The 11,648-nt window shown below is 31.0% G+C and overlaps 1 pseudogene; it reads right to left on the bottom strand.

Moving 5' to 3' along the window:
- Positions 1-1,334: 1,334 nt before the first annotated feature.
- Positions 1,335-11,648, bottom strand: part of LOC120608151 (proteasome subunit alpha type-1-like) — a 53,420-nt pseudogene continuing 43,106 nt past the window's right edge.

Genomic DNA, 11,648 nt, shown 5'->3' on the forward strand with positions numbered 1-11,648 from the left:
ATCAATGGATAAAAGAATGAATACTTAACCATCAGAAGTTTACTGATTTCACAAAAGATGTTATCTTATGTCCTCCTGTCATGGCAGTGAAGCAATTTATGTCACCTGCTGATATACTACTATACATTTTTACAGCCAGGGATAACATATATGTAATTTTCTATTCATTGGAAAGCATAGTACCTTTTTTTTTAATCTGAAATAATCTTGAGTTATAGACAATTGAAAGCTCTCATTTCTACTTTTTTTTTTTTTTCTGTGTAGATATATCCTTAGTTCTTTTTTCCCTTGGCAGTTATAGAACAGTGTTTAGAAATGAAACTCCACATTTCATTATGACAATTCACTTTAAGAGTTCTTAAAAGCCTAAGTAAATAGATAGGCAATACTTTTCAATAGCCTTCAAATCCAAAGATTGGTTTCAGTGATTTGAGTAATACCGAATACATTAGCTAAGTGAATTTTTCAGTACGACCATATAGAATAGGAAAGAGTAAAAATTAATGCAATGAAATATATTAAAAACATTTCTCAAAGTTCTCTGTTTTGAACAAGTAATGTGCCTGTGAAGTTTTCTGATATTCTTCAAAGATGATCTAATGAGTTCATTTACTCAGGAAACATTTACTGAGAAAAGATTAAATACAAAGCACTATACTAATGACAATGAGAGAATATAATTATTAATTAAAGATAGTTTTCCCCATTATGCTTATTATCTGGTGAAAAGAATCAACCTATATACAACAAACAACACAAAACAAAATGTAATAAATGCTATAATAATGTTTCAAAATGTATCATGGAAATAGAAAAAAGTTATTAATTTTGATTCAAGAGTAACCAGGAAAGTATAAGATAAAGAATGAAAAATGGACTTAATTTGAATGATGAGAAAAAAACTCTGTAAAGGTAGGTTCAATGGTTATTTTAAAATGGAAAGTATATAGGAAATAGTAAAACATAATATTTAATACCAAGTCTCTAAACCTAGACTTTCTGAGTTTAAATCCCAGTCTCACACTTCTTTTTTTAGATTAAACAATTTTATTTCACAGTATATTTAAAATACAAAGACACTATATTCTCCACATAAAAAACATGTGTTCAGATACTTATACATTCTAAAAAATTATTACATAGATTCTCTCAAAGAAAAATGTACCACATTAAATGGCCAGTGAGGTTTCTTAGAAGAAACTTGCATTTGGACTACTTTCTAAAAAATACCATTTGACCACTTTGCACCTTTTGTTTAAAAGTATAGATTATTGTCATTAATATGTGTTCCTGCATTCTTACTTTGATAATACACATATAGATGGCCTTATCATTTAATGTTTCATTGATTTATCAGCCTCTTCTGCAGGTTCATCAACAAGTTCAACAAGCTGTGCCCTTCTTTGTGGTCTTTAAGACTTTTTAATAAGTGGAGGAAACATTATCATCATCATAGATCATAAACTCTAATTCTTTAACAACAATTCCAATAGAAACATTGTTTGTAGTTTCTGCTCCGCATGAAGTGTCTCTCTTAAGGTTGACAGATCATGTTTAACCAGTGTATTTAAATTTTACTTCATAAACTCAGACATATATTTCTCTAAGTAAGTAGAAGCTGATTGAGAACAAGTTCCAGTGTACACAACTCAGTAGTCAAAATTGTTATTAAATTAACAGGTTTGGAAAATATGAGGGCTCATATTTTCATAACCAGCAATAAATACCTCAACACCTGTGGACTCCAGTTATATCGTGTTAGTATCTAGGTTTTGCTTCTAATTAAAGATACAAGAAGAGACACTGGAAGAAGTCTGTAATAAAAAGTCTCCGGGTACATAAAAGTACATGACAGCCTAGCATCAGCAGTAAGCCCACACTGAAACCATACTGAAATACCAATATGATTGTCATCATGGACCGCATATGTATATATGTATATATATTCTTTTTTTTTCCTTGATAGCAGCAAGCTCTGATTGTGTTCTCTTCAATGTAATCAACATTGCATGAGTTTTCTATTTCAGAGAAACTGGCTGAATCTTGTCTGCCAGCTTTCACTAAATATTCAGTTTAATGAATTTTTCCCTAAAGGCTTCAACAGTGACATCATTGTCCTACTGGTTGTGAAATATGGTTCTAGTTTTGGTCCTGGCTGTCACCTCCTACAATGCTGTGAATCAAGGATTTCCAGGCCCACACTTTATTGGCTATGTGCCCTTGAGCAATGCTCTGAATCTTTTTATGTTTTAGGTTCTTTATTTATAAAATAGTGCTGATAACATTAACTTTTATAGGTGTGCTGCAGGATCAGTTGAGTTGATGTGTGTAAAACATTAAGAACTGTGCTTGATATATATTTGTCCTATATAAAGATTTGCAGTCATTGGGTCACCATCATTATAATCATTATTATCCTCATAATTTCATTATTATATGTTTCAGTAGAAAAAAATAGAACTTGGAATATAAGTACTTAACAAAGACATTAAATAAATGAGTAAATGAAAGACAAAGGGAAAATGAGTTCAATCAAATCAGAGAAGACTCTGAATGCTAGTTTATGGCATTTGACCTTTATTTGTAAGCAGATGTACAGTAATGATTTGTTGATGCTTAAAATAAAAATATTAAATAATGTATGCCAATTTTGTGATTGTATTTATTTATAAATCAATTTAACTTATCTGTAATATATAACATTTTTGTTCAGTATCATTGTTACTTTGATTTCATATGCATATTCAGGATTCAAATAAGTTAATTATCTGAAATTGAGAGAAAAAAATCATACTGTTATGCTGACTTTTAATTATTTTTCTTCTTGATGAAAAGTCAGCTAATTTGTTTATTTCATAAGAATGATAACTTTGATAAAATGTTTTCTGAGCCCTACTCTACAAATTTTAGTGTATAAATAATTTATTTCTATTTTCTCAGACATAGTATTCTAGGAATAAATGATTTTTGCTCCTCTAAAAACATTTCAAGTATTAAAACTAAAACAATTCATATAGTCAAATTTCAATAAAATATTCATTACAAGTGGGTAATCCTCTTCCTGGAACAGTTGCCACAAAAATTAACTCTGAAAACCACTCCATTTGCATAATTAATTTTTCTCAATTGGGCTTCACTAATTTTGATTCAGAAATAACAGAATCAAAAATAAACTTAAAAATGCTTTAATGGAATATTACTATCTTATTAGGAAAAGAATATAATATAAACATCAATATTTTTTTTTAATGCTATGATGCTTATTCGGAGACAAATCAGACTATCACATTGGGATAGAGTGGATAAAATAAAATAAAATAATAAAATAAATAAAATAAAATAAAATAAATGCCATATGGAATTTTTATGGCACAGTATTATTAAAAAATGCACAATTTCTAACTGATTTAATTCAGTTTCTATTTCTAGGAGATGACAAATTTTAGTCTTTAAAATTTAATTGCCCAAGCAACTGATCAGAACTCTGAGACATTAAGAAACATTAAATAAATTTGGAGAAAATATGCTATTGTAAAATTTATTTTTTTAATAATAGTCTACATTGCTTTTGCTAGAGAAGGACCAAAAGCAATTGAAACATTAAAAATGTCTCGTATAATTGTACTAAATATTTTCCAATAAATATAGTATAGTAAAATCTTTTGGAGATTGTAAAAGAGATATATTTGAAGGTACAATATGGATATATTTTTCTAAAAGAAACTAAGAAATATATAACTGAACTTAAAAAAAAACTTTTTAAACATGTGCACAAAATGAAAGTTAGAAAGTATTAACAGTGTAATCAATAATATAAACAATTATCAGAATGAGGTTAAGTATTCTTTAACTATAAATATCATATATTAAAAGTAATTTAGGCTGTACTGTGCTAACAACAACAAAAGTAACACAAAACTTCAAAATTCAAAGTAAACACATAAAGGTTTATATTTCACTTTAATTAAAACTCAATTCCAGCCAGACTGGCAATTTGCCAGGAAGATGATAATCCTCATACATTGAATTAATACTTTTCATTTTTATTTTGTGATTCCATCACATAAACATGGCCTTCATCATCATTAAAGAAAGGGAATAAAAATCATCAGATTTACAGAAAAGCTCTTTAATGCTTCATTCAGCCCAGAGGTATCACATGCCACTTCTGTTCACCACCCAGTGAACGGAATTAGTCACGTGAACTTTCCTGATAGGGACCTTAGTACTTTGGAGAGTACATGGATGTTCAGCAAGAAATAAAAATATCTGCAACAAATTTCATACATATACTCTTCTCCTAGACCACTTTCTTACATTATATAAACTTAAAATAGATTAAATAATTAAGTATAAGACTTGAAAACATAAAACCCTTAGTAAACATAGGCAGTAAATACTTTGACATCAGTATTAGCAATATTATTTTAGATATGTCTCATGTAAAAACGACAAAAATAAAACTGAACAAATGAGCCTACAGCAAACTAAAAAAGTTTTTGCATAGCTAAGGAAACTACTAACAAGATGAAAAGGCAATCTACTGAAAGGAAGAAGATGTTTGCAAATGATATATTTGAAAAGATATTAATATTTAAAATGTATAAAAAAGCTTATACAACTCAATATTTCAAAAATCCAATTAAGAATAAGCAGAGGAACTCAATAGACATTTCTCCAAAGAAGACAAGCAGATGGCCAACAGATACATAAAAATGTACTAGAAATATAACTAATCATTAAGGAAATACAAATCAAAATCACAATGATATATCACTTCGCATCTGTTAGAATAGTTATTATCAAAACGAAAAATAAGTGTTGGTGAGAATATGGAGAAAAGAAAATCCTTGTGCACTGTTGGTGGAAATGAAAATTGGTACAGCCACTGTAGTAAACAGTATCGGTATTCTTCAAAAAGAAAACAAAAACACTAACTTGAAAGAATATAGGCTCCCCCACGTTCATTGCAACATTATTTACAATAGACAAGTAGATATAAAAATGTGGTATACATATACAATGGAACATTTTTACTCATAAAAAGAAGGAAATTCTGCCATTTATAACAGCATCAGTGGACCTTGAGGAAACTGTGTGTGTAATATGCTGTCGAATCAAGTGTGAGTGATGTCCATAGCATCCTCAACAGCCATACACTACTCTTGTAGACTCATGGCTATGGCTTCTTTTATGGAGTCAATTCATCTCATATTTTGTCTTCCTCTTTTCCTGTTGCCTTCTATTTTTTTTAGCTTTATTGTCTTTTACAATGCTATTTGAAATAAGTCAAAGACAAATATTTATAGTCTTATATGTGGAATTAATTTAAAAAAAAAAAAAAAAAAAACCAAGCTTATAGATACAAAGAACAGATTGGTGGTTGCCAGAGGTGGGGGACGGGTGGTGACCAAATTGTGTGAAGGGGTAAAAAGTGGCAAATTTTTATTTATAAAATAAATAATCATAAGGATGTAATGTATGTCAAGGTGATTATAGCTAATAATACTGTGTTGTCTATTTGAAAGTTCCTGAGAAAGTGAATCAAAGTTCTCATCACAAGAAAATAAATTTATAGATTTGTATGGTTATGGATGATAACTAGACTTATTGTGATGATCATTTTGCAATATATACAAATATTGAATTATTATATTATATACTTCAAACTAATATAAGGTTATATGTCAATTATAAATCAATAAAATATGATATTGCTAAAAAGATAGAAAAGTGAAGTAAAATAGAGCTCTCTGATATAGATCTGATGAATATGGTCAATTGATTTTCAACAAAGTTGAAAAATCAATTTTAAAAAGTAATCTTTAAAAAGTTAACTCAAAATAAATCATAAGCCTAAATATAATACATAAAACTATTATAATTTTAGAAAAATATAGCAACTCATCTTTAGTTTTGAATTACACAAATAATTATTTGAATATGACACCAAAAGCAGAATCTGCAAAAGAAAAAAAAAATGTTAACTAGGCTTCCTCAAAATTTAAGATTTTTCCTCTACAGAAAACACTGTAAAGAGAAAGAAAAGACAATTTACAGAATATCATAAATTATTTGCAAATAATATAACTGATAAAGTACTTGTATCTTAAATATAGAAAGAACTCTCATAGATCAAAAAATAGGTATAAGCAATTAAAAATCGTCTTAGAATAGACGTCAAAGAAGATATACAGATTGCACATAAGCATATAAAAAGAAGCTAAACATCATAGTCTGTTAGAAAAATGCAAATTCAAACCAAAATTGCATACCACTATACTACTGTTAGAAAGGCTTAAGAAAAAAAAAAAATCAGGCAATACCAAATGCTGATAAAAATGTGAAGTGATAGTTACTCTCATACACTGCTGGTGTGAATGAAACTTTTACAACCATCCTGGAAAGCAGTCTGGCAATTAAAAAAATTACACATAAAGTTTCCATACAATCCAGTAATTCATGGACAAAATTTAGTAAATGGTACAGAGATCCCCATATATTCACTGCTCCCCAACACGTACATAACCTCCTTAATTATCAACAACCCCCACTGGAGTGGTGCATTCATTACAATTGATGGACCTACATTGACATGGCATTATCATTCAGAATCCATAGTTTGAATTAGGGTTTCTTCTTGATGTTGTACATTCTGTGGATTTGGACAAATTTATAATAACATGTATCCACCGTCAGAATATTATACCAAGTAGTTTCACTGTTCTGAAATTTTCTGTTCTTTATTCATCTCTTTACCTCCCTTAACTCCTGGAAATCACTGTTATTTTTAATCTCTACAGTTTTGCCATTCCCAAAATGTTATATTGTTGAAATCATACAGTATGTAGTAGGCTTTTAAATTGGCTTCTTTCATTTAGTAATATGCATTTAACTTTCTTTTATGTCTTTTCATGGCTTTACGGTTCATTTAATTTTAGCACTGAATAATATTTTGTCTGAATGTACCATAGTTTATTATCTATTTGTTTACTGAAGGATAATTTGGTCACTTCCACATTTTGGCAGTTATTTATAAAGTTGCTATAAACATCAGTGTACACATTTTTGTGTATACACAACTTTTCCATTACTTTGGGTAAATACCAAAAAAGTATGAGCAGAGGATGTTTAATTTTGTTACAAACCACCAAAATATCTTTCAAAGTGCTGTATCATTTTGCATTCTTAAGAGAAATGAATGAGAGTTTCTATTTCGCCATACTCTTAACAGAACATGGTGTAGTCAATGTTCTGGACTTTGGTCATTGTAGTAGGTATGTAGTGGTATCTCATTATTGCAATTTGCATTTCATTGATGAAACATGATATATAGCACCTTTACATATGTTTAGTTGCCATCTGCATATCTTCTTGGGTGAGGCAGTTGTTAAAGTCTGACTCATTGTTTAATCAGGATGTTTTTTGTTTGCGTGTTTTTATTATTTATTCATTAAAATTATTGGGGTGACATTGACTAATAAAATCAAATAAATTCCAAGTGTACAATTTAATATATATACAAATATGTGTGTGTATGTGTGTTCATCAGTAAATTTAAATTTACTTCCATCACAAATATTTGACCCCTTTTACCCCTATCTACTGTCCATTCCCCTTTGCAAATTTGGATCTTTGATTCTTCCCCTTTTCTGTTATTATTGTCTCAATTTGTCCCTATGTATGCTGAACTTTCATTTTTATCTTGTATTAACAATTCTCTACTTTTTGTTTAAGCTTATAATCCCCTGTTCTTAATAAAGTTTGCATTCCTTTGCTTCTGTCTGCCTGCTAGTCATCTTACTCATAGTTAAGTGTTCTTTTGTCATTTTGTTTCAGGAGGGTTGGCCCCTTTCAGTATTTACTGTAATGTAGGCCTCATAGTGGAAAATTCCATCAACTTTTGTATTTCTGGAAAGCTCTTTATTTCTCTTTCATATCTAAGGAAGAGCTTTGCTGGATACATTATTCTTGGCAGGTAATTCCTGTTATTTAAGTTTGAATATTTGGTTCCCCTCCTTTCTTTCTTGTAAGTTTTGTGCTGAAAAGTCTAACCACAGTCTAATAGATTTTCCTTTATAGATTTCTGTCTTCTTTTCTCTGATGTCTTGAGAATTCTTTCTTTGTCATTAACTTTTGATAATTTTAATATAATGTATCTTGGAGAAGTCCTTTATGGGTTGAGATAATTAAGTGCTCTATTAGCTTCCTAGATTCAAAGGTCTATCTCATTCTTTAGTTTTGGGAAATTCTCATCAACTATTTGTCTGAAAATGCTTTCTAAAATCTTCTCCTTTTCCTCTCCTTCTGGAACACCCATTATTCTTATGTTTCCTTTCCTCATGGTATCAGCTAGTTCTTGTATTTCTCTTCCATTGTTTTTCATTCTTCGGTCTCTCTCTTTTTCCTTCTGAATTATTTGTAGATTTCTGTCTTCGATATCACTGATCCCTTTCTCCATTTGGTCAACTCTATTTCCCTAGCTCGCTATTTCATTCATCTCTTTTAGTGTGCTCTTGATCTTCAGAAGTTCTATTTGGTTATTTCTGACAGTTTCAATCTCCTTGCTAAAAAACTCATTTTTCTGATCTAGTTGTTTTCTCAACTCCTAAAATTGTTGATATAATTTATTTTGGATCTCATCGAGTGTTTTTCAAAAGTATCATCTTGAATTGTCTGTCATTTAAGTCATATATTTCTATGTCTTTTACCTTATTTTCTGGAGATTTTTTTCTCTCTTTCTGAGCTGTCTTGTCACCTTGGTTGTTCATAGTGTTTAATGGACTCCCTCTGGGCATTAATGGGAGTGCATTCACCTTTTTTTTTTTTTTTCTTTTTCAGAGATTTATTATATAGAGGTCTCTTTAGCCTTGTGCTAAGATTTTTTTTTCCTTTAATTTTCAATTAGTCGCGTCCAAGAGTTTTGGATTCCTGCTTTGATACTTAATAATGCTTTTTTTTTTCCTTATAAATATTCCATCATGATCACTACCTTCCATCTCAGTTCCTGTCAATGTTAGCAACAGTTTCAGTAGCATTTGCTCAAATTCCCCTAGGGCTCCACAGTGTTAGGTCTTGGAGGATATGGGGCAGGGACAGTGCCCTCTGTGGTGGTGGGTGGGTGTTTTTTTATCTGACTTTCAGCCTAGCACTTTTGCAAGTGATGCTGCTAAGAACCTGCTATTACTTCTCTGCTTTTAGTTTCCACTTCGCTTTCTGCCCTGAAACCTGGGCTCTGCTTCGTGGAGCTCACGGATCCTTCAGGCAGAGCTTTTCAGGTTACCACCCATAACTCCTCCTCTCTCCCTCCTCCTGCAGGGAGCTCCAGATGAAAGAGGCAGCTTGTTTGTTCCTCCCAATCTGCCACCAGATTTCCGTGGTCTGATCTCTAGAAGCTCTTATGTTCAGATCACTTGCTCAATTGTGCATGTGTTATTTGTTGAGTTTTAGATATTCAGCTCATTGTTATTCAAGGGGAGAGATCTGGTGACATCTCTCACTCTGCCATGCTTCTGATGTTACTTCCATAAGGAATATCAATCTTCAGTTTTCTTTCTTGTAATAACTGTTTTTTATTTAAGGATAATGCTGGCCTCATAGAGTGAGTAAGAAAGTGTTCCCTCTGTTTCTATCTTCTGAAAGAGATTTTCAAGAATTGATATAATTTCTTCTTAAATTTTTGGTAAAATTCACCAATGAGCCCATCTGGGCTGATGTTTTCTGTTTTAGAATATTATTAATTACTAATTGAAATTCTTTAACATATTTAAGGCTATTTATATTGTTTATTTCTTCCTGTGTGTGTTTTGGTAGATTGTGTCTTTAAAAGAACTTGTCCATTTTATATGTTTTCAAATTTGTGAGCACAAGGCTATTTATAGTAGTCTTTGATTATTCTTTTAATGTCCATGGAGCCTGCAGTGATGTCCATTCTTATCATCACAGTGTTATCTGCACATGTTATTCAATCCTTCATATACTAAAGTGGTAATTAAATCTGAAAACTTAATTAACTTAAGGGTTTTTTTAGAAAAAAAAATATATTTGCAAAAAAAAAAAACCCAAAAACAAAAAAACACATCTGTAGTGCAGGAGTCCCAGGCCGAGAACTTGCATCTGGGCTTTGAATATTCCAAAAAAACACCAGGAGGATCACCAGGGGTGAGACATGTCATTTATTACCTATAAGGCAGGGAAGCTTCAGCAGCAGTTGATGGGAGCTGCAGGAAAAGCCACCCAGACAAAGACAAGCAACATTTATTCCCAAGTGGGGAGTAGAAGTGGAAATACCTTTTTGGGGGAGCTGTTGCCTTCTCAAGTGGATTGGAGCAATATGTGCTGCTTAGTTACAGAAGCAAATAGTGTCCATGAGAATGGCCAACCAGCTACCTTCTTGAGTAGAGCAAGCAGATAATGTTCAAGGGAACAGCAGAAAACATCCTTGGGAGCAGGTACTGCCAAGAACTTTTTGTGCAATGCCTTCCTTATGGTTGCAGGCCAGGAAGCCATCTGTCTTCTGAGTACATGGAGGGACTATGTTCTGAGTTAATCCTACAACTTTATGGGTGTTACTGTGTACTTTCTATTACATCAAATCTGGAGACATATAATGTCTAGTTATCCCGTTTTGATAAATGTAAAGATTGATCCATTCATTCAGGTGTTGTCAGCCTGAACCTTCCATTTAAAAATTTTTCAGTAATCTTTCAACTAATAGTTTTAGCAATCATTGATGGTCATTGCTTGGAGCTATTTATTCATTAATGATTGAAAAAAAGGTCAGTTTTTTTTCCCTATAAACGCTTCTACATATTTATATTCTATAATGTTTAAATATAATTTTCTTCAGAAAGAAATCAGACCTCCTTGGAGAAATGTCTGACACCAGGTATGGGACTAGAAACATACAAGATGAATCCAAAACATGACAATATGCCTTAAAATAAGGCATCGCTTAGAAGCTACTGAGACCATATCAAAAAACTTTAAGAGACAACTTGAAGAAGCTCCCACTGGCCAAAATAGAGTAATACAAAAGTCAAAAATATTCACATATATATAGTGATATCTGTTAAAATAATAAACAAGGAATCCATTAAACTGAAGTGGCTCTAATACCTTGCTAGCTTAACAATCAAACTAAAACCAAAGCCAGAGTCAGTGTACTCAAATCCTAGAAAATAAATTTAAGAACAACCGATCACAGACATCAACTAGGTTTTCTAAATAAGTCAACTGCTTAAACTATAGCCAATAAAATAACTTTCTTACTTTACTTCTATGTCTTCTCTAAAAAAATCTCTTCCTTAGCTTCTGTCAGTGGAGTGCTTCTAATCACCTTTGGTTTGCTGCTGCACAATTCAAATGCTCAATTAAATGTATGCTCAAATAAACACTTAAAAAATTTTAATATGCCTCAGATTACCTTTTAACCTATTAAATACATAAAATGTATGTATTCATAAATATACTTTAAAAAATCTTAATGTATCCTCTTTGTAGGCTGCTGGGGAATTTTTTTCTTTTTTTAATTTTATTAATTTTATTTTTTTTTATTTTTCATTTTTTAGACTAGGCAACCCTTGGTTGACCTCACAGATTGCAAGGAACTTGTAAGTTTACAATCCCTTTTTTTTTTTTTTTTTTTT

The sequence above is a fragment of the Pteropus medius genome, unplaced genomic scaffold, assembly GCF_902729225.1.
Source record: "Pteropus medius unplaced genomic scaffold, Ma_sr-lr_union100, whole genome shotgun sequence".
NCBI lineage: Eukaryota > Metazoa > Chordata > Mammalia > Chiroptera > Pteropodidae > Pteropus > Pteropus medius.